The following is a 24,689-nucleotide window of genomic DNA, read 5'->3' as shown; positions in this document are numbered from 1 at the left end:
AGGAAAATAATATTTACTACTTGATTCATAGAAAAGTATTTTCAGATGTTTTGAATAATATTATAGTTTCAGCTATATAAACTGAATTTTGTCAGCAGAGATTAGGCCTAGAAAGACTCCAGAAATGTTACCTTCTAAATATAAATCTAGTGCCTCAAAACTTTTCCTACTTCACATTTTATTCTAAATCTGACTAAAGAACCTATCAAGAGACTTAGTAGATCATCATGTCTTACTAAAGTAATTTATGGCTGCGTTCGCAGGCAGGCAAGAGCAGGCTCAAAACCCATTACAGCCAAAGATAACAACATTAACTTAATCCTGACAGGCAAAATACTCCAGTCAATACGTTTGCAGGTATGGTATGCTGGAATATCCAACTGCAAACAATCATACAGAAGGTCAGTGCCAAAGATTTTTGTTCTTTAAATAAGAAAAGGATTTCAGACTGGGAATTGAATCTCTTATGCCTAGGCCTGTTTACTTAAGAGTAAGCTTATTGTTTAAGGGAACTTTGGTTTTTCTAATTTAAATCTGGTACTAAATACTCAACAATAAGTTACTCACCTAGTGCTTTACACACCCCACTTCTTATTTATGCCGAGGCACTAGATCTGTCACATTAGCAACGTATCACTTAGAATGGATTTAATATTTACTAGCTGTATGTGAGAAAGTGAGTGAAGGCCCAACAATCTGTGTATCATACTGCCTTGTGTTCTTGCTGCTTGCCTCATAAGTTCAGAAGTGGACTGCTCACCAAGAATCATCTACTCCGCTTGCCGTATTAACCACTTTGTATAGAGTCCCCACAGGCCTGAGTGAGTTTCCTGGTCCTATTGCTTATGGGTACCTTTACACAACCGGCACAACCTTTACAACCAGCAGGATAATAGAGCTATCAGATCCCCTAAAGGTCTGTGCGTGGTAGGTATCCAGCATATGAAGATGGAACTAGTGGTACCTGAAGACAGTAAGAAATTTCATTTGGAGAATCAGTAACTGGAACTGATATGGAGGCACGGCTACTTCTTCTGAGCGTCTCTAAGGACTTTCCCATCAGCCCACTAGCCAGATGCAGACTTGCTTAAACTATAGTACCAAATGTTCTGGATAAGCATGAAGCTTTTCCAGAGTAGTCCAAAATCCACTTGATTCTAAAGTTCTTAGATCATAAAACAAGTCTTTTTAAAAAATAAATTTTATTGCTTTTTAATTAATAACAAAAAAGAAAACAAAAACAACAGAAAAATAATAAAAGACTATCAAGAAGTAGAAAAAAGACATTAAAAATTGCTATTACAAAAAAGTGACAAAAATACAAACAGGAAATAAAAACCTAGCATAGTATATCATTATAACAGTAAATAGTTACAAATCTATATATTTATCTAATGCAAATATTATTTAGATGCATATATATTTCCATACATTTATGTGACTTATATTTTTTTAACCTACTGTATTTTGTATAAAAGTCCCATATTTCATTATAGTTGTCCATACAAAGTCTATGTCTATAGGCAATCTGCCCATAGGTGCAAGCACAATCAGGTCTTTGATCCATTGAATAAATGGGGCCATACATTCATCTTTTCAATGCTGCAATATCAGTCTTTTGGCCATAATAAGGGCATGGAGAATCCATTTACATTGTCCAGATGTCAAATTCCATGTACTAGGTATATAGTTCAAAAAAATATTATCCTCTGAAATTTTTAGCTTTTGTTGCACAATCATATTTATATAGTCCACTACTTTCTCCCCAAACTTAGTAAGTATAGGACTTGTAAAACATATGTTTTAAGGAGGCATCGTCCTTATTACATCTCCAACAAAATGCTGTTTTTGACAATCCTTTTCTATACAAACGTAGTGTAGTCCAATAAATTCTAAATATTATTTTTTGTTGGATAAGTTGTAGTTTAAGGCCCATTGACACTCTTGTTATAGAATTTAAAACACTTTCCCATTGTCTAGACAATATAGGAACCTCTAATTCTTTATTCCACTCATCCCTTAGCATCTGCATATCAAACAGATTTAATGATAACAAATATCTAAAAAGCTAATAGTAGGTTTTTTAGTTCTAAAGGATTTAACAAGTTGTTCTAGTATCTCGGGTGTCTTGGAAGCTGAAAATGCTGCTGATCCAAACAGTGTTGTAGCTGTAGATATTGCCACTGGGATACATCCATAGATGATATTTATCTCTTAACACAGCATATGTTAAAAATTCATCATCATCTATCAATTGGTCCAGAGTCAATATCCCTGCCTCAGTCCAACTTTTCCATATCACCATCTTTTTCCCAATTTTTAATGTTGGGCTTCCCCATAGAGTCAATTTAGCATGGGAAAAAGGATTGAATCTTTTTTTATTAGATATTACATTCCATAGCTTTCTAACTGACACAATCATATCCAAAGATATTAGAGTTCTGTTGTATTTAAATTTAATTAGGATTCTGTTGGATGCTAATACTGTCCATCCAACCAAAGGTTCTTTGTACAGTATATATATTCCAGTGTTGCCCAAATCAGAAAAAATTGACACCAATTGTTGGCTTCCAGTATTTAATACTTGACAATAGGTAAGCATAATGATATAGCTCCAGATTCAGAAAACCAAATCCTCCCTCATTAATTGGTAGTTGCTGTAAAGATATTCTCAGAATCAAAGAACCCCATAAACATTTTCTAAACAAAGAATTTATTTTCTGAAAATATTTTCCAGATATTTGAACAGGAATTCCTCTCAGAATATAAATTAATCTGGGATTAATTTTGAGAGCATTCAGTTTTCCCCAAAGGGGTAAGATTTAATGACTCCCACTTATCCATATCTAAAGAAACTGCTTTACATCTTTTACTTATATTAGTTGTTACTAACTGAGATCATTAAACAAGTCTTTAAGGAGAGTAGAAGCTCATGACTTAAGGGAAACCACCATGGCCTCCAATTAAGCTTCCAGACTTAAGAAAACCAATAGGTTTGGGTAGAGTTCCCTCTTAGAATCACTGGGATGTAAGTCATGATTTACCTTTTACACTGATCTGAATAAGGCCCAAAGGCAACAGATCAAGATAGATGATAGACCTGCCTAGTCAAGCATTGTCTTCTTCAACAGGCAGTGATTCTTCATGAAGTATGTTTCCCACCTTTGCTCCCAAAATCTTTTTAGCAGGAGTAAGTCCAGCAGCCGAACTGGGCATCTTCTGCATGTAAGGCACATGTTCTTTAGTGCTAGGTCATTTTCATTAAGATCACAATCAGAAGAGCTTGTGAAATAGACCACAATGCTTATACATATTTGCATGGACATGGCAAGCTCATCCATTTTGTGTGGTTGTGTGGTTGTTTGTGGTTGTTTTTAATGAACTGGTGATGTTTTGACATGGTATCAGAGAAACACATTTTCCAACTAGCAGCTATAAATGCTGCCACATTTAAAAAGAGTGTGGTTTCATTTCTGGAACTTTAGTATTGTAATTACACAGATGACTGAGACTTTGTGATTTTGTGCAGCAGCAAGACAAGGCTTTGTAATGTAGGCACCTTATTTACAGCAAGTGAGAAGTATCAAACTGTACCTACGATGGAGTGGAGAATTATGACTACAATAATAATTAACATGTTGCTGTGACACGACTCAATTTCCAGGAGAAAGCGGATTCTCCTCCAGGAAATACAGTCTAGAAGGTTAAGTCAACCATGCGTCATTAAACAAATGCCTGCCACTCAATCAACTGCCAATAATGATACAACTGATGTACAGCCAGAAAAAAGTCTAAGTGAAGATGTTTCTCTCTCTCTCTCTCTCTCTCTCTCTCCCTCCCTCCCTCCCTCCTTTCCTTCCTTCCTTCCTTCCTTCCTTCCTTCCTTCCTTCCTTCCTTCCTTCCTTCCTTCCTTCCTTCCTTCCTTCCTTCCTTCCTTCCTTCCTCCTTTGCAAGTAATTCGGTGGAGGCTGCTTATCAGGAGAAATAGATAGAGAGGAGAATACTCCCCCCACAAATATTCTAGACATAGAGACTAGGATAAAAATTACAGATGTAATTGCCACAACAAAGAAGATTAGTAGTTTGCACTGCATTATGGATATGGATGTGCAGTAAGTAACACCACCAAGTCTGGACAGTGAAAATCCAGACAAACTCTAGATGGTGGCAAACCTTTAGAGGGTTTTATAGCTCTTCGCTGCCATCTAGTACTGTGGTTTCGGTGCCCAGATTGATACTCCTAATGTAAGTGAAAATGCAATGAATTAATCATGCAGAGTAGTGGAGAAGTCTTGAAATCTCTCTTTGTATATGAACGGAATGGATGGGGAATACTTGTGCAAGCCATACTTCATATGCATACCTCCATAGTGGTTATATGGCGACAGCCTTGTACATTGGCAACCAAAGTCTCAGCATCATCGCAGTGGGTAGAGACCAGGGATTCAGAGAAAGAAGCCACCATGGAGCAGGATCCAACGTGAGCCATCCAACTGAAGGGAGCCACCATAGCAGTGCCATAAACAGACTGCAGTGGAAGCAGGCAAGCTGAAACAATAGGTGCAAGTTGTTCTCCCCTGTGGTAAAATGTTAAGCTGGGAGAAGAGCCCAAAATATAACATGAAACAGCATTAACTATGCTAGAAGGGTTTTATTGGTGGTGGTGTTGGTTTGTTTTTGCTTCAAAAAGTAAATTTTTACTTGGAAGCATTCCTTTCTTCAATTTATGAAAGGAGAGGAATGTCCACGAGTGGCTATTCATTTTGCAGTTAGATCTTTCCTTCACTTTAGTGTGTGTGTGTGCACGTGTGTGTGTGGATACACACACACACAAACACCAAAAGCAGGCAGGATTTGAAAAAGTTGAGAGAGAGAGAGCACAGGAGCCGAACTTGCAGAGGTGAGGACAAATCCTTGCACAATCTGAGCAGAAAGCAATGCTGAGCAGAATCTGATATCGAAGGCATTTTCAGTCCTCATTCCTGCCTATTAGTCAATATAGATCTGTAAAATAATAGGTGATTGTCAAAACAATGAGGAAACTACAGGAAATGAATTATTTCTTCAAGTAACCTTTGAAAAGAGATTCATTTAAACACTCAACCATCTCATATTCCTTGATTGAGCAGACAGATACATGGATTAACACCACCACGTTGTTAATGCTTTTCCATTTTAAAAGAAGAGTATATTGTTATAAATTCAGGATACATGTCAACAGTGAGCAAATGTACACTTCTGTGTGTGGGGGAGAAAGAGAAGTTCAGGTTGCTTTCTGTTAAATGAAGACTCTATCCTAAACTCATACACTCAACAAAGTTTCAGAAATGACTTTAACAAATTTACTGGCAGAAATAATGTCTCTCCTATGATACTTCCCTAAAACCCTAAGCAGTCCCTATTATCATTTTGTTTCCACAAAAACAATGTGGACTTGGTATTCTGGCAAAAGATGGCAAGACTCCACAAAGATTTAAAAAATAAAATAAAATAAAGGACAATGTTGCTTTAGCAGACAATTTGTCACATAGCTTTTAAGTTTTACTAGCCCGGAGAGGTATCCAACAACTAAATAGTGAAAGGAAAGTGAATGATTAGCTGGAGGCCTTCAGGCTACTGAAAGATAGTTTTAGTAGCCTGTCATGAAAATCTGTGGCCTGAGGCTCCAGGGCTACTTTTTATTTCCAAGCCTGTTATTGATTTTGGTATGAAGAAAAATAATTTGGTATTGTTGCTTAGGGTGTCACCGAGGACTGGGATTGGGGGTGGACACAGCAGCCTGGTTTCGTTTGCTGTTTTTACTTCATATTTACATTTTATTACAAAGGCCGTGTGATGGTAAATGAAGGCATTTCCTACTTAAAGGTACTACTGTCTTTATGAAACATGGCACCCTAATCGAAAACACAAGTAAACTGAAAATTAAATTTAAAAGCCTATAATTTAGTATCTTCCTTGCCAAGAATGATGACTTTCATTTACGAAGGGAATCTAGAGCTGCTCAGGGTCAGCCGGGTGTGTGCCATTTTCGGGCTCTTGCGAAGGCTGATGGTGTTGATTAATTCCTAAGGACTCCGCTTTGTCTTCTCCAGCTCACTGAACAACTTCATTTCAGCTGATGAGTTCAAACCGGGGTCAGAACAATCCTCATTTCTGACAATTCCACAAAATGGGAATTAATTTTATGAGTTAGTACCACCACATTTAAAACTAAGCAAAAGATCTAGCAGGCCAGGTTAACATAAAGAGGAGAAGAGGAAATATATTTGCCAAGCCATCCTATGATAACCTGGTTTGATGAAAAATGCAGACGAATATTTATTTAACCAAGCAGGTGGCTGAAAGTCCCACATGATCAAATGCCTTAGAAACCAATCAGCTAGGGCCCTTATCTTTGGCAAATAGTGGGTGCATTTTTGTTGCTCTTAATCATTATTTAGCAAACAATTTGGGTGCTATATTAAACTTGGCACAGGTCTGATGATCAAAAGTTAAGATTCCAGCAGGCTAAAAGAGCTGCAATTGAGGCATTGTGAATTGCATTGCTCTAAAGTTAGATAGCTGCGATAATTTTCATCTTGCACATATCATTAAATAGAGCTTTTTCTCTCTCTCCAAATGCTTGATGGAGGCAGAGATAACTTTTACTGTATCAACCATTTTGTATTTAGCTGCCATGTACAATTTTCATGGAACAATTTCAGGGTTGGAATGATGAAATATTTTGCTTACCATAGCTAAGTAAGATTATAGGACCCAATATAATAGGTCTATGCTGTCATCTGAATAGCGATACCTCAGCTTCATTTTAGATATAATGTAACACTGCATTACAATTTGAATGTCTCTTTCTTGGTTGCAAAGAAATACAAAATCTGACAATAAGTGACATTGGGTCAAGCCATAGTTTGCTTAATTATAGTTTGTTGAATCAACCATGATTGTCAGATTCACACATGTTAAACCAAAACTAAACTATATGATGGCTTACTGCATCTCAGACCAAAATATTTTTGTTTTTGTTTTAAATGGGCTCCAAGAAGTGCAGGGGGCATTGCAACAGTTGGCAAGGCCAAGGTTTTGGGCATTTTTGCCAGGGACATTAGGGGCTGGGGGTGGGGGGTAAAAAGTCTATACATCTTAAAGTTGCCAAGTTTAAAAAACACTGGTCTAGAGTCTGAGTAACTTAGTAGCTGCATTTCTCATATGAACCTATCTGGGTCCTTTGTTCCATTACATGTTCCAAGAGAAATATGTTGGGTTTCAGCAGTGTCTGTTAGGTGGATGGAAAAAGGGAATTTAGTTTTAAAAAAGACTTTGCTTTATGAATCAACTGCTATTTTAATTAGTGCTACTTTGTATTAGTATTTGGTATTTTAAGTTGTATTTTATTGTACTTTGGAAATGGAAGAGACTTTAAAATGTATCAGTCAATACCTATTATAATCTATGATATCTAAAAAAAGGATACCTAGATTTTACAATATAAGCAACATGTGTTTAAAGACAAGAAAATATAAGGTGAAAGAGACAGAAAGAAGAAATCTTACAAATTATACAGTATGTGTGTGTGTGTGTGTGTGTAATTAAAATGTTAAAACACTACAGTTTCACTTATCCTTTTATCTCTCACTAGACAACCCATTGGGTCATGGTTTCAGAGATATTTCCTTACCTAAACAGAAAAAGAGAATGACCATGGGTGGGCAAAAAAGCAGTGGGAGCAGGAGTGCTTCCAGCTTCCTGCCAGCTTCCCACTGAGTTTCCTTTTGGGAAGCTGGCAGGGAGCACTGGAAACCCTTCCTTCCTTCCTTCCTTCCTTCCTTCCTTCCTTCCTTCCTTCCTTCCTTCCTTCCTTCCTTCCTTCCTTCCTTCCTTCCTTCCTTCCTTCCTTCCTCCCTCCCTCCCTCCCTCCCTTCCTTCCTTCCTTCCTTCCTGGTAAATCTCCCCCACCTGTGCACCCTCCCATGAACAAGCTCAGACTTCCTGCTGGCTCCCCCATTGACTTGTCACGTGATTGCAGCAGCATGGCAGCGGCACTGAAGCAGCAACAACTTCCCCAAATTTCTATCCCACAGGAGTAATGTGTCCCAGATTTTGGACACCTTCTGTAAGTTAACCCATTTGAGGTACCTTGGTTGAAAAATTGTTGCCCTATGATGCACCATTTCGCCCAATTAAAAGTTACAAACAATCAAACAGACACGAGAGTTTTAGTAGTATATAGATTGCTACTGTCTTAAATCTTGTTTCCTTTAATTAATTGTTTATCCTTAGGAACTATTTGTTTTCTTATGCTGCAAACTACTGAGCAAAATCTAGAAACATGATACAAAATGTTTGCATTTTCACCTGAGAAAATGAGTAAGATAGACCAGCTTGGGTAATTCTTTAAAATAGGCAAAACCAGCTTATGACACATGTCATGACAAAGGAGCCATACAGAACAATGAAATCAATTGTCTCCAACCCCTACTAATTACAAGGCTACACTTATCTTGTGAAAGGGTAAAAAAATACAATAGAAATCATCTAAATATTATCAGTATTATTATTGATTACTACTAATTTTATTATTCCCATGCTTATTTCTGTCTCTAATTATGGATGTCGGTCTCCCATGTTGACATACCATCATTTCCTATGTGTGAGAATTCTCTCTATGCTGAAGAATCATTGTAATCTATGTAACAAATGTCTATTATATGCCAGAGGGCTGAAGAAGAATAGGCTATCAACAAATTTTTGGTGAGATGCCAAGCCCTTCTAACACGATTGGCAGTAATTTCAACATGCCTGTCACAGTGGTGGCACAGTTGGCAGGGCTCATAAATCCCCACTCAGTTCTACCGAACGACCGAGCCACAACGAAGTAGCATGAACTGCACAATCCTTGGGCACACAAGAATACACGTTGATTTTCCTGATCTGAGTTCTGAAGATCAAAAGCAACATGCCTGTGATATGTGGAGTCCTTGGGGTTCTCTGAGCTTGGTTCTTTTCTTGCAAATGTTTAATTACCCGGCTAGGTAACATCTTCAGTGCTAAAATGGGATGGGGTTTGCTCTCTATTTATATACTGTGGCATGCCTTGCCCGTGCTGGTAGGGGTAGGGTTTTTGTTTTGCTCCTCTGGTAGTTCCTTGATTAGCATATGTTTACTGCTTGATTGTGTGCCTGGTGGTGACCTTTGCTTATCTGGGTGATGGTTGCTGGTGAGACAATCTTCTGGTCTTTTGTCTCTTTTGAATAGTAGGTAGATGTTGTTTATCTCTATGTGTCTGTTAATTGCTGCCTTGTCTGAATACCAAGCTTCCAAGAATTCTCTTGCATTTTTGGATTTAGCTTGGTCTAAAATGCTGAGTTTCCTTGTTAAAACTATGGTTAAGTCTGTCCATGTGTTGTGAGATTAAGGAATTTTCATCATGTCTTCTGACTGCTAGTTGGTGCTCATGGATGCGCTCTGCTAGTCTTCTACCTGTCTGTCCGACATAGTGTTTGTTACAGTCCTTACACTGTATGTTGTAGATGAGCCCTGTTTTTTCCTCTTGTGCTGCTGGGTCTTTTGGTTTACTTAAGATATTTTGGAGTGATTTTGTTGGTTTGTGTGTTACAGAGATGCCATGTAGTTGTAATAGTCTGTTGGTGGTTTCTGAGACGTTTCTGATGTATGGTAGTGTGATCCTTTTCATAGCTTGTGTATGAAAATAGATAGTGAGGCAGAGGTTGATGAGGTCCATGATTCTGGGTATTTCAATCTGGGTGTATTTGGTTAAGTCGGGTGTGTTGTGTAGTACTGCTGATATGGATTCTTTCACTAGTTCTGGTTTATGGACATAAAGAGTGCTGTGACATCAAATGAGACCATAATTTCATCTTCATCTATGTGTATATCTTTGATTTTCTGGAGGCACTGTAGTGAGGAGTTGATAGAATATTCACTGTTCTCTGTGAGATGTCCAAGCTTTTTTGTCACTTCTTTCGCTATGTTGTATGTTGTAAAGATACAATTGGTCAGAGCGTTATGTCAGGCTTGTGTATTTTTGGTCATCCATAGAAGCGTGGGAGGATGGGTCCACTGCTTTTCATCTGCCACTGTTCAACTAGGTTGTCTAGTTTCTGTATTGGGTTGGTGTTAACAGGGATGTAAGTTTCTTTGTCCTCTAATAACTTGTTGGCTTTTTGCAGGTATTGTGATTTATCCATAATAATTGTGGTACGTCCTTTGTCTTCTGGGAGGATGATGATGGTTTGGTCCTTCCTTAGGCTATTAAGGGCTGCTCTGTCCTTTGCTTTGAATTGGTGTTGATACCATGTTCTTCTGATCTGTGGTATGATTGTCTGCTTTATGTTTTCTTGGGTCTCTGGGTTGAGTCCTGTCATTTTGAATGCTGCTTCTAGGGCTGCCCAGAAATCTAGTTGATTGGCATTGTCCATGTTATAGTTGAGGCCTTTCTGGAGGATATTGTGTTCTGCAGTGGATAGTGGCTGGCTAGACATGTTGATTACCCATTCTGGTTTGGGTACCTCTTTGTTTCCAGGGTTTAATTTGAGTAGTTTAGTTTGAAGTTTAGTTTTTATTTTCTCTGCTTGTCTTCTGGATGTGTTCTGGATGGTGGCAGTTAATATTTTAGTATGCTCTGGGGTCATGCCTGTGATAGTAGAGGAGGAAATGGGCTTGGAAGGTTTGGACTCTTTTTTCTGCTTCTGAGAAATTGGAAAGTTAGTAAAATAGATTCCGATCAAAGATGTATGTCTAAAATTAATGACTTTTTTAATATGGAAAACCCTACTGCTGAATTTTATCAGTGCAATTTGGGGGGCTCTGGGAGATGCAAAATGGAGAAAGTCACATAAAAATGTGATGACTATGAGTTGCTCGTCCTTGCTGTGCTGTACAGTTTTCAGTTAAAGTATTCAAATTGCCCTTGCATTATCCACTTTTCTTCAGAATATAAAAATATTATCTTTTTTTCTCAACATATTTAATCTCTTTTTTTCTATCTCTCAATCCTAAGATTTCCCCACTATTGTTTCTAAGTTATGCAGGGAAGCAGACAATATACAGGTATGTGCACTGACATTCTTCAACCTTGGCAACTTTAAGATGTGTGGACTTCAAATCCCAGAATTCCCCAGCTGGGTGGAAAGCAAGCCACTTCTATACTTAGAGCTTCAGGGTCAGTGCAATTTCTTGGTCACTCTAGGTATTTAGCTACAAAGATATTGCTGCATGATTTTATATCTTTTCTTCCTACAGTAAAAAATTATCGTTGAACAATTAATTTTGCCCTTGATGAACAAAGGAAAGCTACCGTTTGTAGTTTCATTACTCAATGTATGAACACATGGCACGACTCATTAAGAACAAAGACTGGACATGAATTCTTCATATACACTGTCACTTTCTCCTTTCAAAGTGCTTGGCCTCCCAGCAATCATGATCATGCCATTTGCTGTTCCAGTCCTGTCTCTCCAACATTTATCTCTTTGACCTTTGGAGAACGTTCAGTGGAATTTCACTAAGCAATACTTGACCAGTGTGTTCAGCACTCATGGTTACATCGGAAATGCATAATGAGCCAGTGGTTACAGCAAGGTTTCAGGTTTTTACAGTATCTATATTCCATTGATGGCATTTGTATTACCTATACATAGATGAGAGATGCACATTTATTTTTGCTTATTGAAGTCAAACTCTTTAGGTAATCTCTGATGGGAAGTCAAATCTCGTACCTTTTACAATACATTACTGTGTAAAGGTGATCAGTTTTAGTTTAAACAGACACTGGCTATAAAATTGTTGAGTGATTAGCTATGCTTCAGAAAAGATGAAGCTGTAAAATTTTGCAGGATCTGGTCCACAGGCACAAGCTGGGGACAGGGGCAGGGGGACAGAGGTGGGAGGAGGAGGGAGAAAGAGAGAGAGAGAAGAAAGAAGAGAGCAAACCAGTAAAGGCATTTTAAAAGTGAGTATTATTAATAATTATATGTTTTGACCTGTGCTTTTGCCAAAAACAATGTGCAGTACAAAGCTGAATAATATAATAGACTCTGCTCTCAGACATACAGAATAAAACATGGGGGTAAGATTTTTCCTGCAAGGGTTGCATAGTTGTTTCTTAGTTTCTTTTTGATTCTGAGGGCTATAGGAAACAAGGACAGTGATATCATGAGGTGGTCAGGCTGAGCAGGGTCAATATGATTGGTCCTGCCAATTTAGGGCTTTCAGATTTGAGCTGCAAAAAAAGACCATCCACCACAAGATGGCAGCAGACAGAGTTCTCTTTATGTCTTTGTTATCATCTGCCATGCTGTGGTCATGTGGAGTTTTGCAGTCCAGATCTGGTAGCCCTGTTGTTCTAGTTTTCAGAGCTTCGGGGACAGTAGTACTCAAAGGAGCTGTGTTAAGCCACCCAGAGACTTAATGGACCAATTTCAAACTAAAATTACAAATTAGGCAATTGAAAACTGCAATTTTGCCACTAACTGTCCAGAGTGTAACCTGGGAGTGCTATTGGGAGTCAGAAAGCTGCTAGAATATTACAGTTGTTTATCTCTGATCTAAAACATGTGACACCCAAGGAAAAAGTGATGAAATCAGAGCGGGGGGGGGAAGCTAAAAACACTCATTTTTACAGTTATAGTTCTTGTAAATATCGAGAGAAATAGTTTTAGTAGACAAACCTCACCAATTTTAAGCTATGTTTATATTGACTGCATCTGAAATCCATACCCAGAAGAATATCCAGGTTGGGAAAGGCTGAGATAGACTAATGGAATGGCTGCCACTGTTTGAGGGACAGCAAAAACTAGCTGGTTTCTCAGTTGTGGAATAATTCTGTTTCTCATCTCAAGCTTCATAATGGAGCAGTCTTTAAAGCCCCCTCAGAAATTACACTTGGTCCAAAATGCAGTGGCCCATATATTGACTGTTGCTAGCCATAGTTCGTATGACACCTATGTTGTGAGCTGTGCATTGGTTAGCAGTTAGTTTCAGGGTTGAATTCAAAGTGCTAGTTTTGACTTTAAAAGCCCTATATGGCTTGGGACCTAGGTACCTTCACGACTACCTACTCTAACTAGAGTCAAACCATTGGAGGAGGTCCTCCTGGGAGAAGCTACTTGTACTGCTCCAGTGAGGGGGTTGAACCCAGGAAATGCTGTTTTTCTATAATAGCACCTATATTCTGGAACAGCCTGCCCCCAGAAGCTAGGCTGGACTTCTTAATGAGGGCCTTCCTGGAGGCAGTGAAGACCAATTCTTCTAGAACAGGGTTCTTCAACCTTGGCAACTTTAAGACGGGTGGACTACAACTTCCAGAATTCTGGGAGTTGAAATCCACCCGTCTTAAAGTTGCCAAGGTTGAGGAACCCTGTTCTAGAGGGCTTTTGGGTAAGCATTATGCATCATCTGAATCTGGAATGTATTAGTGTATTTTGATTGTGTTGATAATGTATTCATTTTATGGTGTTTTACAATGTTGTAAGCCCCCCCTCCCAAGTTTATTACAATTTAGTGGCATATACATTTGAAAAATAAAATGGAACCTGAGGGATAACTTGTGGTTTCCTCACTCTTTCTCATGATTTTTTCACACAGTTAGATCACATGGCGCAAATGAAAGACCAGCATGTCTGGTTCCCCCCTGCTAATATGGAAGAGTTTTTACACAATGGGTTCTTCCTCACAGCCACATGAATAATCTTCCCCCTATTCTTGAGGTGGAGGAAAGTACGTCAACATAAATTACACTGCCCCCATAGTTTAGCTTAATTGCATCTTAGCAAAAGGCTAGTGATATGATTGCCCGTACACCATTTAAAGTGGGGCAGTTTCAAATTAGTGATTGAGAGATTCTGGGTAAATCAATTTCTAATTCCAATCTAGGATAATCCAGAGAACATTTAGGTAGCAACTTCTATGAAATTATTGACTACTGATTTCCTAGGAGATCAATAACCTTGTCAGAAAAATAGAAGTTCTACACAGCTAGTCAAACTCTGCCCCTCCTGCACTGCAGCCACCACCTTAAAAAAAAAAAAAAAAAAGGCTATCTGAAGTGCTTAGAAGAGCTAATTTAAAATACTGAACAGAGAACTTTGAACCAGGGAGTTCTCAGTGCTGTTGTGCCTCTGGATTGTTCTTTCCTTTCTTTTTCTCAAGCCAATCTCCCACATGAATAATTTCGATCTGGCAAAGAACCTCTTCTTTTTTCATCTCCACCTTCTGTGTGTGTGTGTGTGTGTGAGAGAGAGAGAGAGAGAGAGAAACACACTTTCCCTACTTTATGAGCTCAGCCCACAGAGTCACACTTGTAATGTACACATACCCCAAACAGCAGGATTATTCTTGGCTGACAGATTTGTCAATCTCCAGAGAGTTTGACATTCCAGTGTAAAGTGAACAAGATCAGGTGTCCAGTTTCTCTCACAGTCAAAGCTAAAGTACCCAGCAAGTGAATAAGGAGAGGGTATTTCCACAGCCAATTTGCTAGGCCAGTTGAAGCTGAGCAGATTGCTGCCCTTGATCATGTCATCTCCAGGCTTATCCCTAAGGCATTCTAAATTGTCCACATGGAAAAATATATGTTGGGAGAAGAAGAAAAACACCACTTCTAGACTAGAACAGCTAAAGGTGGTTCTAGACTGGGGATAACATGTAGGCAACATCATCAGGAGATGTTCCTCAAAAACAGATAATGACAGATTTTCATGCTACAACGAGCATGATGTGAAGCTGACTCCAATAAAAATTTTGTCTGGAAGCATTTCTACAAATTTCCAGTCAAAATCTGCAAAAAATGCATTATATTAGAGAATATTGTATTATGTAACAAGTGTACAGAAAGGTATAAATAAGGAAAATGAACATAATAATCTATATTCACATGGACATCTTAAAAACATTCAGAAACTGAAGAAGAAATGGGATGGAAAGAACATTAGAAAAATGCTTCAGTAACATGATCAAAATGGATATACCTGTCTACTTCTGTACACAAAAGCATAAGCCTTCATAATTGTGATACTTTTTAATGGGCCACAAGTTGCAACTGATTAACATCACTCTTGGGAAATCAGCATACAGAGTTTCATAAGTCAGAGCATGGAAGCTGGGAGGGGAAATGGAAAGGTGGAATTTACACATGCAAATTAATATGTATTTAAAGTTGGTTATAGTTTCTAAAAAGTATTAGGGACAAAATCAAAGGCCTCATGGAACAGGGTGAGCCCAAGGGCTCAAGGAAATTAATTACAAACATCCATCTGGTATTTCCATGTTGCATCCAAAATAGAACATCAGCAGTTTGCCTTTTAAGTATAATGTGAATTTACTTTCATCTTAGATGAATCAGTTCTGAAATAAGTACAGTGACCTTAAAGAGGAATATGTGTGACTTGAGCAAGATGGGTGACCAAATAAATTGAATAAATAAATAATAACATAAAGAATGGATGAATATACACACACATACACAAACGTGCACACATTGATAGGAAACCACTAGAAAATATTAGGGCTGTAGCTTAGAGTGGTGAATTGGAAAAACATCCCAGCAGAAGAGAATGGCAAATGGTTCTGGAGGAAGGGCATGTTAAGAACCCCATTGGCTAGAGAATTTTGACTGGTGGGGTCTAGGAGGAGACCCTTTTCTGCTGTTGCTCCTGCCATCACCCCTGCCCTATCTTCCCCCTGAGGTGAGATTGGCCTCCATTATTTTGGCCTTCCAGAAGAGCATCAAGACCTGGCTTTGTCAAGTGGCATGGGGACCCAATGGGGGTTTGCACTACTGGGGGTGGTTGGTGGCTCGAGGATGCTGTCTCTGTCTTTTAGCTTTGTATATCTTTGTAAAGACTTTTTATTGTTTTTTATCCATTTTTACTTTTAAGCTGTCTAGAGTCACTTATACAATGAGATGGGCAGTGTATAATAAAATAAATAAAAGTTTGTTTAATAAATATCGTTGCCAAGAAAATTGCCTGGATATGTCTATAAACCCACCAGTCATTGAGGCTGTCTTGAAGATTTTACTTTTAAATATTCACCTCTGCAGTGTAACATCTGCAAAACATATTTATTTAATATGTAGCAAGCTAACATTAAAATATACCCACTTCAATAACACCAATATTTAGTCAAACCCAAATGGTGTAGATATTAGATATTTTATTCATTTGTCTTTGATTATTTTATGCTTCAAATTGTAGAGTCTTTTAGCTTGTGCTAATCAGGCTTGATTTAATTCAACTTGGAGATTCATGATTCAAAGAGAGAATAAATCAATTTGACCTTGCAATTGAAATTTGCAAACAGGGCAAACAGACTCGATTCAAGAGACTTTGAGATCTGGTTTTAAAAAAGTTTATATGCAAAGATAAGTATAAGCATGCTTGGGATAAAACTGGACTTTGATTACACTTGGTGGTAAACTAGCCCAAACACACAAAAACTGACTTGTATTGTTCTTATTGTCAGCAGAGGATGTTGCATACATCAGGGATATGACTACGGTTTGCAACATACAGTAGTCTATATCTTCTCGATTTTAATGAAAAGTATTCTGTAAAAGCCTCAGCTGGTGAAACCATGATGGCTTTCAGATTTCAAATATCTATGGTCCTCTCTCATGATGACCATGGCATACAGAAGATTTCAACTGGGAATGTAAGAGGAATAAATTACAAAGAGCATGAATGAATGAATGAAATGAAATGAATGAAAAAGTGGGTACGTTTTGTGACTGTGGAACTAAGAGAAAGGAGAAGGATGTAACAGAGCTGAATGAAAGTGGTCAGATCTTGTGCAGTGAAGCAGATGAATGCATGCAGGAAAAGAAAGGTATAGGTTTAATTGTGAATGAGCTGTGTATCAGAAGGTGTGAACTGGAGTCATTCGTTTTGTTGTGGGCAAGTATGAAAGCAAGAATCTGTACTGGTACATTGTGGTGTTTGTGCAAATAGGAGTAAAGTCTACTAAATATGTATTTTGAAGTCACTGGATTCTATTTGCTTGATTCCAAGGGCAAGGAGTTTCACCCACCTCCAGTATCATGTGCTATAGTTCCAACCCAATTATGCCACACAATGACTCTTGTCTCTGAAAAATGGTAGGGATTGAAGTATGCTGACCATATCAACGAAGTGGTCATCAGTGGCAAAGGAGATTGGCCATTCTCTTGGCAGTCACCATCACAGTCTTAACATCAGCCAGATGCTGTTAAGTCCACTGCTGAAAGGGGATATGAACTATGGTCAGAGATACAGCCCCATCAATAGGCATCTATTTTCTGTTGTGCCATAAATGTCAACTTCCATAGACTCACTCACTTATTCAGGGCTCTGCTGAAGGTTAAAAGGCCTAGGAGTTATTTTATAAGCCAAGCTTGACACTTATTATTGCCTCTGACCACACACACTAATATAAACTTGGAACTTTGTAATAAAAGAAGAAAATAGGTTGCCTTTAAGTCGATATTTTGCACCAGTGACACAAAATAACATTTCTTGATGTTTGAAAGAAGCAGCTTTCAAAAAAGCAAAGCTTCCACAAAAGCAAAAGGCTGCAGCAGAGACTTTTTCTTTCTTTTCAATCTTGCTTCCCTACCTCACCCCAAGCACCAGATTTGCAACCTGCATTATGATTTTATGATGCACAAAGTGGAAAACTTTCCAAAATGTCAAATTTTGAGAAAGATTACTATGAATAATGTATCTTGATACAGCTTTGCCAAACTGTTTCGTAGCACATACATTTGTAATTTCCTAGTCCTGAATTTGCTGAAAAGTGACACTAATGTGCTCATGTTGCTCACATTTGTTTACAAATGGAGGCAGTCAGGCTTGGAGTTTCACACACAAGTGTCCAGACACTGACGTGACTTGCCTGAGAACATTAGCAAGAAAGGGAGGGAAAAAAGTGTGTTGGGTTAAAAATTCATAAAGAACACTGCTTTTTATTTCAAAAGTCAAAGGAGCCAAAGCTTCTTTGTGGTGCCCAGGGAAACAGGAAGTTCAAATATCATGAAATTGCAGGAACAGGTCCGAGCAAGCGATTCCAGACCGAAACCTACTCATACTCAATGTTTATAGCATCCAGCTTGGGATAAATGTTCTCCGGACATGATTATATTATTAGCATTTATTATTTATTAGTATGGTCAGGTTATATAGTTCCCAAAACATTAAGAATGGGAAAAACAAGATAGTAACAATAAAATGCAACTCAGAAATAGCACAGATAAAAGCCACTAACCCAGTATAACGTGGGCTCTTCAGATCAAACTATGTCAATGGGGGGAGCCAGGGACTTGGGGACTATATTCTCTTACTGCTCTCCACCTTAAAATTTCAGTAGTGAAGAAACTATACCAAAAATCAAGACAAGATTGACAGGATGGAGGGTTTTTTTAGATCCTACAGTAAGATTAGAGATGAGGGGACAGTTTGACTTGCTGATGAAATTTGCTGTTGAGAAAGTATTGCATTCTTTAAACATAGAATCTGGGCAGTTCCCCAATAAAGCTAGTTTGTCCCCCATGTAGTGAAAAGGTTTAAAGGAAGAATGCTTCCCAGTTGTTTGAATTTTTACTCTGCACTTCAGGTGCTTGCCATTGTTGTACATGTCATACCCTTATTATTTATTGTGTTCTAATTGTATCTTGTTCCATATCCCATAACAACATGTACTTGTTTTTTTAAGTCTATGTTTTCACTGTGTAGCTTCTTTGTACTTGAGTACTTCTTGAATTATGTATTTTGAGGGATACTTCCTACTGTTGTGGTGTATACATGTTTGTATTAACCAATCCAGTTAGTAAACTTGTCATCTGGTTTTAGATTAAGTGAAGTTTTAAACCATCTTCAGTCCAACCTAATCAGAGGGATTCCTAGCCATTTAAGTTATCTGTGCCTCCAGTGATAGTCATGGATCTAAGAGCATTTTTCAAGAATTTGCAAAATGAATACAACTGTCGTCATCATCATCATCATCATCATCATCATCATCACCTTGTGACTGAGGATAGCTGAAAACTGAGGATTCAAAAATAGACAGTACAAGAAGGTGATACAGTGTAGAGCAGGATTCCTCAACCTCAGCAACTTTAAGATGGGTGGACTTCAACTCCCAGAATTCCCCAGCCAGCCATGGAGTTGAAGTCCACCCATCTTAAAGTTGCTGAGGTTGAGGAACCCTGGTGTAGAGTGTTCCTGTTCTCCATTTCCTCCTTCAATAGAGATCCTGTAGCATTCCTATTTTAAACAAGGTTATTTAATGGTGAATTAACCTGATTAGAACTTGTAAATATATATATCTAATCATTCATATACACACTGGCAAAATTCATAATCAGTCTTCTTATGCCCTATAGCCCTATATAGTAGCCTTTTACCCAATGTTCTGATCAATATTTTTAAAGAAAACAATTTGTATTAGATTTACTTTTGTTTCATTAGATTTGCTTCTATGTAAGAATCAATTCTAAAATTAAAAGAGTTAAAAATTAACCCTATCAAGATGCCAAAAAAAAAAAGTTTCCATAAAATGATGGGCATTAAGAACTTCAAATATTATTCAGTCACCTCCACACAGTTTCAATTTGATATTTAAATAAATAATCAGTTTAAAGCTCAATTTCAAATGATCCTAGTTTACTAAGATTGTTGACTCCTGATGTCCTGAGTAAGGACATGTAATTTTCTTGGAAGCATTTTCAGAAGTGGCCTGCCCTTGCCTCCTTCCGAGACCTGAGAGAAAGTGACTGGCCCAAGGTCACCCAGATGGTTTCATGCTTAAGGCGGGACTAGAACTCACAGTCTTCTGGTTTCTAGCCTGGTGCCTTAACCGCTACACCAAACTGACTCTCTTGGTTACTAAGATACCCAGCATTTTAAATATATACAAATAACTATGTTATCAAAATTAACCCCAGAACACCTGAAAATATTTGATTTTTTAAAAAATCATCTCACATCTATTGTAAGGTTGCTTTCTGAGTGAATACCTTTGTATTCACAAATATCCATAAACCACATATTTTGGCCAAAAACATTTGCTTATTTCCACAACCTTCCTATACTATATAAAGTATAAAGCATAAACTATACTGTATAAAGGACTATGTAAAGATTGGATGGTTCATTGAACCCTATTAGGGATTGTCTTCTGCTCAATAAATTGAGTAAAGCAGGTTGCCAGCTCTTAAAAATGGAAGATTATGAGACTGAGGCAGAGCACAGATATAACATTCATGTTTACCCTCTATAAAAACATGTTTACCCTCTTCCTCTCTGGCCTCTTGGCTACATGACCACCACCACCATCCATGCCCCAGATTTCAGCCCACTCCTCATTTGCCATCAAAAATCAGTGGTGCTTCATGACTTCTGGGAGAAAACTTCTTACAAATTTCAGTAAAAAGAGTATGCAAGTTTACAAATTTAAGATGTGTGGGTGAAGTTGAATTTCAGAAATGGCTTGGATTGATCAGCTTCATGGATAGTTCAGTAGCAATGTCTTCCTTGCAACTTAAGTTGTTATAAATAAATAAAGGGAAGGGAAGCTTTTCACTACTATGCACAAGGGTTGGGAAAGAAAAGGGAATATGCTTCACCCAGAATTTAAAAAGTGGGAGATATTGAATGAAGCATGAACTTCTAGGGTTGAAGATAGTTTATTGACTTAATGGACCATCATTGGATCAACCACAAAAATACATATCTGGCTCATAGCTCAAGTTGAAACAGCTGCACAGAGCTGCTGAAGGGGAGATGTGCAGCCAGCTGGAGCTGGGGCTGCCACTAAAATGGAACAAAGTGCTGGAAAACATCTGCTCTAAAGGGTTTAAGACAACCAAGGTCAGAAAACAGCAGTTTTGAATCAAAACTGGGAGACACATGGATGGGATGCATTTGCAATGGGCTGGAAGGACAAGGAGGGCAATGTTGTCTCTTCCTGCACTCAGGAAGTTGTGAGTGGCCCATATTTGTGGTGGGCCAAACAGAAAATGCAGATCTACCCTTAATCGGTGGTAGGTCGTCCACTCATATTCTGCATACTTCTAATAGTCTTTGTCATTAAAACTATAGTCACACATTATATCAGCAAGTAGCAACCCCTACTGATTACAGCATAATTTAAACTGTAACCATTCTACAGACTTGCTTATTTTTACTAATAAGAATCCTTCCCAGGATACTGTCTGACAATCCAGCTCCTTATAAGTACAACCAATATAATCTACAATAAAATCCTAATTATCATGATAAAATAAAATTAAAAATAACATAATCAGTTAAACAACAACCTGATATAAAGTTCGCTGAAAATTAGGGAATGAATGTTGCAAAAGAGGAGATTATGAGAGGGACCTTTTTCACCTTTTTTTTAAAGATGAAAAGCAAAATTTTAAGGCCCCTCTAAAATACTCCCTCATCCTCTGTCAAGTATAAGGGGAGCAGAAAAGTCCAGAGAAATGCTACCCAGTCTAGTGGTGGGACACTGTCATCTGAGTAAAGGGACTACGCAGAAGTCCATGACAGCAGGTTCATATTTGGCCACAGTTTCCTAAAAACAGGAATTGAAATATAGAAAGAGTAGCTTACTCAAGAAAACAAAGATACAGAAGTCAGGCCAGAACAAATGGTCAAGAATTGTTTAAAAAAAAACACTTCAAGTTGTAACTGTCAATTTTTAACACTTATTCATTTTATAGACGATAAAGATTAAGCCAGTCAATCAGGGTCAACCAGAACAACGTTACCAAATCTGGGAATGCAGGTATCTGGACAACCACTAGAGCACAGCCAGGATATACAGAAAACTCTAACTTCTTGCTGTCATCTAGTTTGCAACCCAGATCTATTAGCCCTGTTCTTCCCATTGCTAGCCACCCAACCTTAGTAGGAGAGGTAGAAGCAAGAAAGTTGCCAACAGCCATCTTAAACTGAATAATCCTGAAATCATTGGTACTTCTGGCTTGATAGAGAAATTTTAAAAATGTAAAATAAATTAAATTAAGTGGTGAAGTAAAGATGAGTGAAGAAAGCAAGCTTTGTTTTGATTTGTCTAGCTGTTGCCCCAAAGGTTTAAATTATGAAAAAATGAAAGATCACCTGGAGTGGTTGAAAAAGGTTGATTGGCAATCTTTGTGGTATATGAAATTAGAAACTAAGATTTACTTTTTCAGTAAGATATTCTGCGGGCTTCTGAACTTTGCTAGAGCTTGAGTTACCAAAGCAAATGAATGGTGACCACTTTTGCAGAGCTTTGGCTGACGATTAGCTAAGGCTTTTTAAAGAAACTAAACAAATACTTAAAGCACTTTTATTTTTCTTTCTGACTTATATTAGTTTTGTTAGATCAACAGGACCTTAATTCTAAAGCCTTCATAGTGAATAATTGGCCATTCCTGCACTGGGCACCCATCACATCTCCTTAATATAATTGAGGCTGAAAAACCTGATTTGACTTAAGGAAAAAAAAATCATGTTTTGTTGTTCAGAGCCAGCCTTTTCTGGCATGTAATACATTTAACAGCTATTCCATACCTCTTTGTTTCCATTCTGTGTGCATAATAGTCCCTGTCTATACCTTCCTAAAGAGTGCCCAGACTGTTTTCTTAGGCCACTGCTTGTTTTCATTGAGTTATCTAATTATGCCTAGAGCTTTTTCCCAGAGTTGTTACACTTAATTTAGAACCCACCAATGCATGAGATTAGTTCAAATGATTCTTTCAAATGGGCATTGCCTTGCTTTTGTCAACACTGAATATTATCTGCTAGTGAGCAACCCTTTCACCTGGTTTTGCAAAGACCCTATGGAGTTTCCTCCTCTATGTCCTCCTATAACTACTTTACATCCTTCTCCAGGAGACTGAGAAAAAAGACCAGTATTTAGCCAATGTATCATTTATTCTTCTTCCATATTGAAATGTAATCTATTCTCACCCAGAATCAGTTTTCTTCTCATTCAGACTCAGTTACAGTACAGTTTACAATTCCAGGACTGATCTTTCTGCACAACCCTACAAGGTATTCTTCTCTGTAGCTTTTTCAGCCAAAACTTTCTATCCCTTATTTCTTCAATTTTCTTCTACCACAAATCACATTTCTTTTCCTTTTACTGATTGCAGACAGTTTATCTCCTGTTTCAGGATTCAGTTTCCTTGCAATATTTAGTAACCACCTCATCTTTATCATGTAGTAGTCTTGAGCCAAGCACACAGCTTATTCAGTCATTTTTGGTAAGACAAACCGAGACTATATATAGTCCAATGGTAACCTGTTCCTCAAACACCTGCTTATAGACAGCCTTTCACTTGTTTCTAGAGTTTTTGGGGTAATACCCCAGTAGGGAGTAGATTAAGATACCTGCAGGCTAGCTGGTGAGTTTTACTTAAGGAGCCTGCTGGCAAGTTGGCAACTTTAAGTCTTCTTTAACTTCCACTGAGAGGAAGAAGGTGGGATTCAGAAGGAAGGGGACTTTTTTTATTGCCAAGCAGTTATTGGCTAGAGTTCTTGGAAAAGCAAGGACTGTAGAAACAGGTTTCCTGATAACACTGAGATTCAGGTCCAATTCCCCAAAGCCCTGGGAAAACTGGAACCAGCCTGGTAATGTTGACAGGGAAAATAAAGGTAGACACATCAGGGATCTTTTATTTCCTTTCAGCACTGCTTTGTTCATTTCCTATCCTCTGTCCCTCTATCCCTTTGTTTGTATGCTCAGTGTGTGTACAGGTTCATGCTTGCTAGCTTTGGTGTGCAGACCTCAGTATTTTATAACTTGGAATAAGTAGTCTATGCATTAGTTATTTTTATCCCCCCTTTATTTTTGGTCAACTCAAGGTGGCTTACATATTAATGCTACCTCCTTCCATTTTCCCCGCAACAACACTCTAGTAAGTAGGGTTGGGAAGAGAGAGAGTGGCTTGCCCAAAGTCACCCAGACAGCTTTATAAAGATAACAAACTTCTCTAGCATTTTCTTGTAGAACTTCAGTATTAATTTGAAACATCTATGGACTCCTGTTTTTACAAAATGTGTTATTTGTAGCAAACCAGTGCCTTCATGTGGTCTGTCAGGGGTACTGTATTTTCTTTTGTTGAAAACAGCTGTTTTATTGCAAACTGGACAGCTCTTCATCTTGTATTATTTGCATTTTTTAAAAAGTGAATAATAACTTTCCTTCTTAAACAAACTTTGATTTTGTTCATCTCTGATGAGATTGGTATATCTCCCAAGAAGGAAAAGAAGAGCTTGATAATTTAGTCAGTTGCCTCTATTGTATTAGCCTTGCAAGGTAATCCAGACAAGAAGCACAACCAGGAGTACTATTACTACCCTTTTTGTAAGTTTGCAATAACAGAATCTTGCAAGTCTGAAAAGTATCACTTTTACTCTCCCAAAAACTAGGGAGGGTCCCTTCTGAGGCACTTTCACCACCCATCCTCCTTTGGACTCAAATTTCATTTATCAGACCATTGTCTAGGCTGTGGCTCTTCCTCCTGTCTCCCAAGGACATTCCCATATACCATTACAATTGCTACATAGCCATGAGTGTCTATTATTTTCATATTTTACAAGCTTACCTTCTAATTGCTAGAAAGGAAACAAAGGTTGTGAAAGCTCCATCTTTCAAACACAATAGGGTTATAAGTAATGTAAAATCAATATCTGACAAAGAAATC

The sequence above is a fragment of the Python bivittatus genome, unplaced genomic scaffold (genome assembly GCF_059951505.1).
Source record: "Python bivittatus isolate LINGU-HERP-01145 unplaced genomic scaffold, Pbiv_v1 ctg000960_np1212, whole genome shotgun sequence".
NCBI classification, from domain to species: domain Eukaryota; kingdom Metazoa; phylum Chordata; class Lepidosauria; order Squamata; family Pythonidae; genus Python; species Python bivittatus.
Note: the sequence above shows the minus strand (reverse complement) of the source record.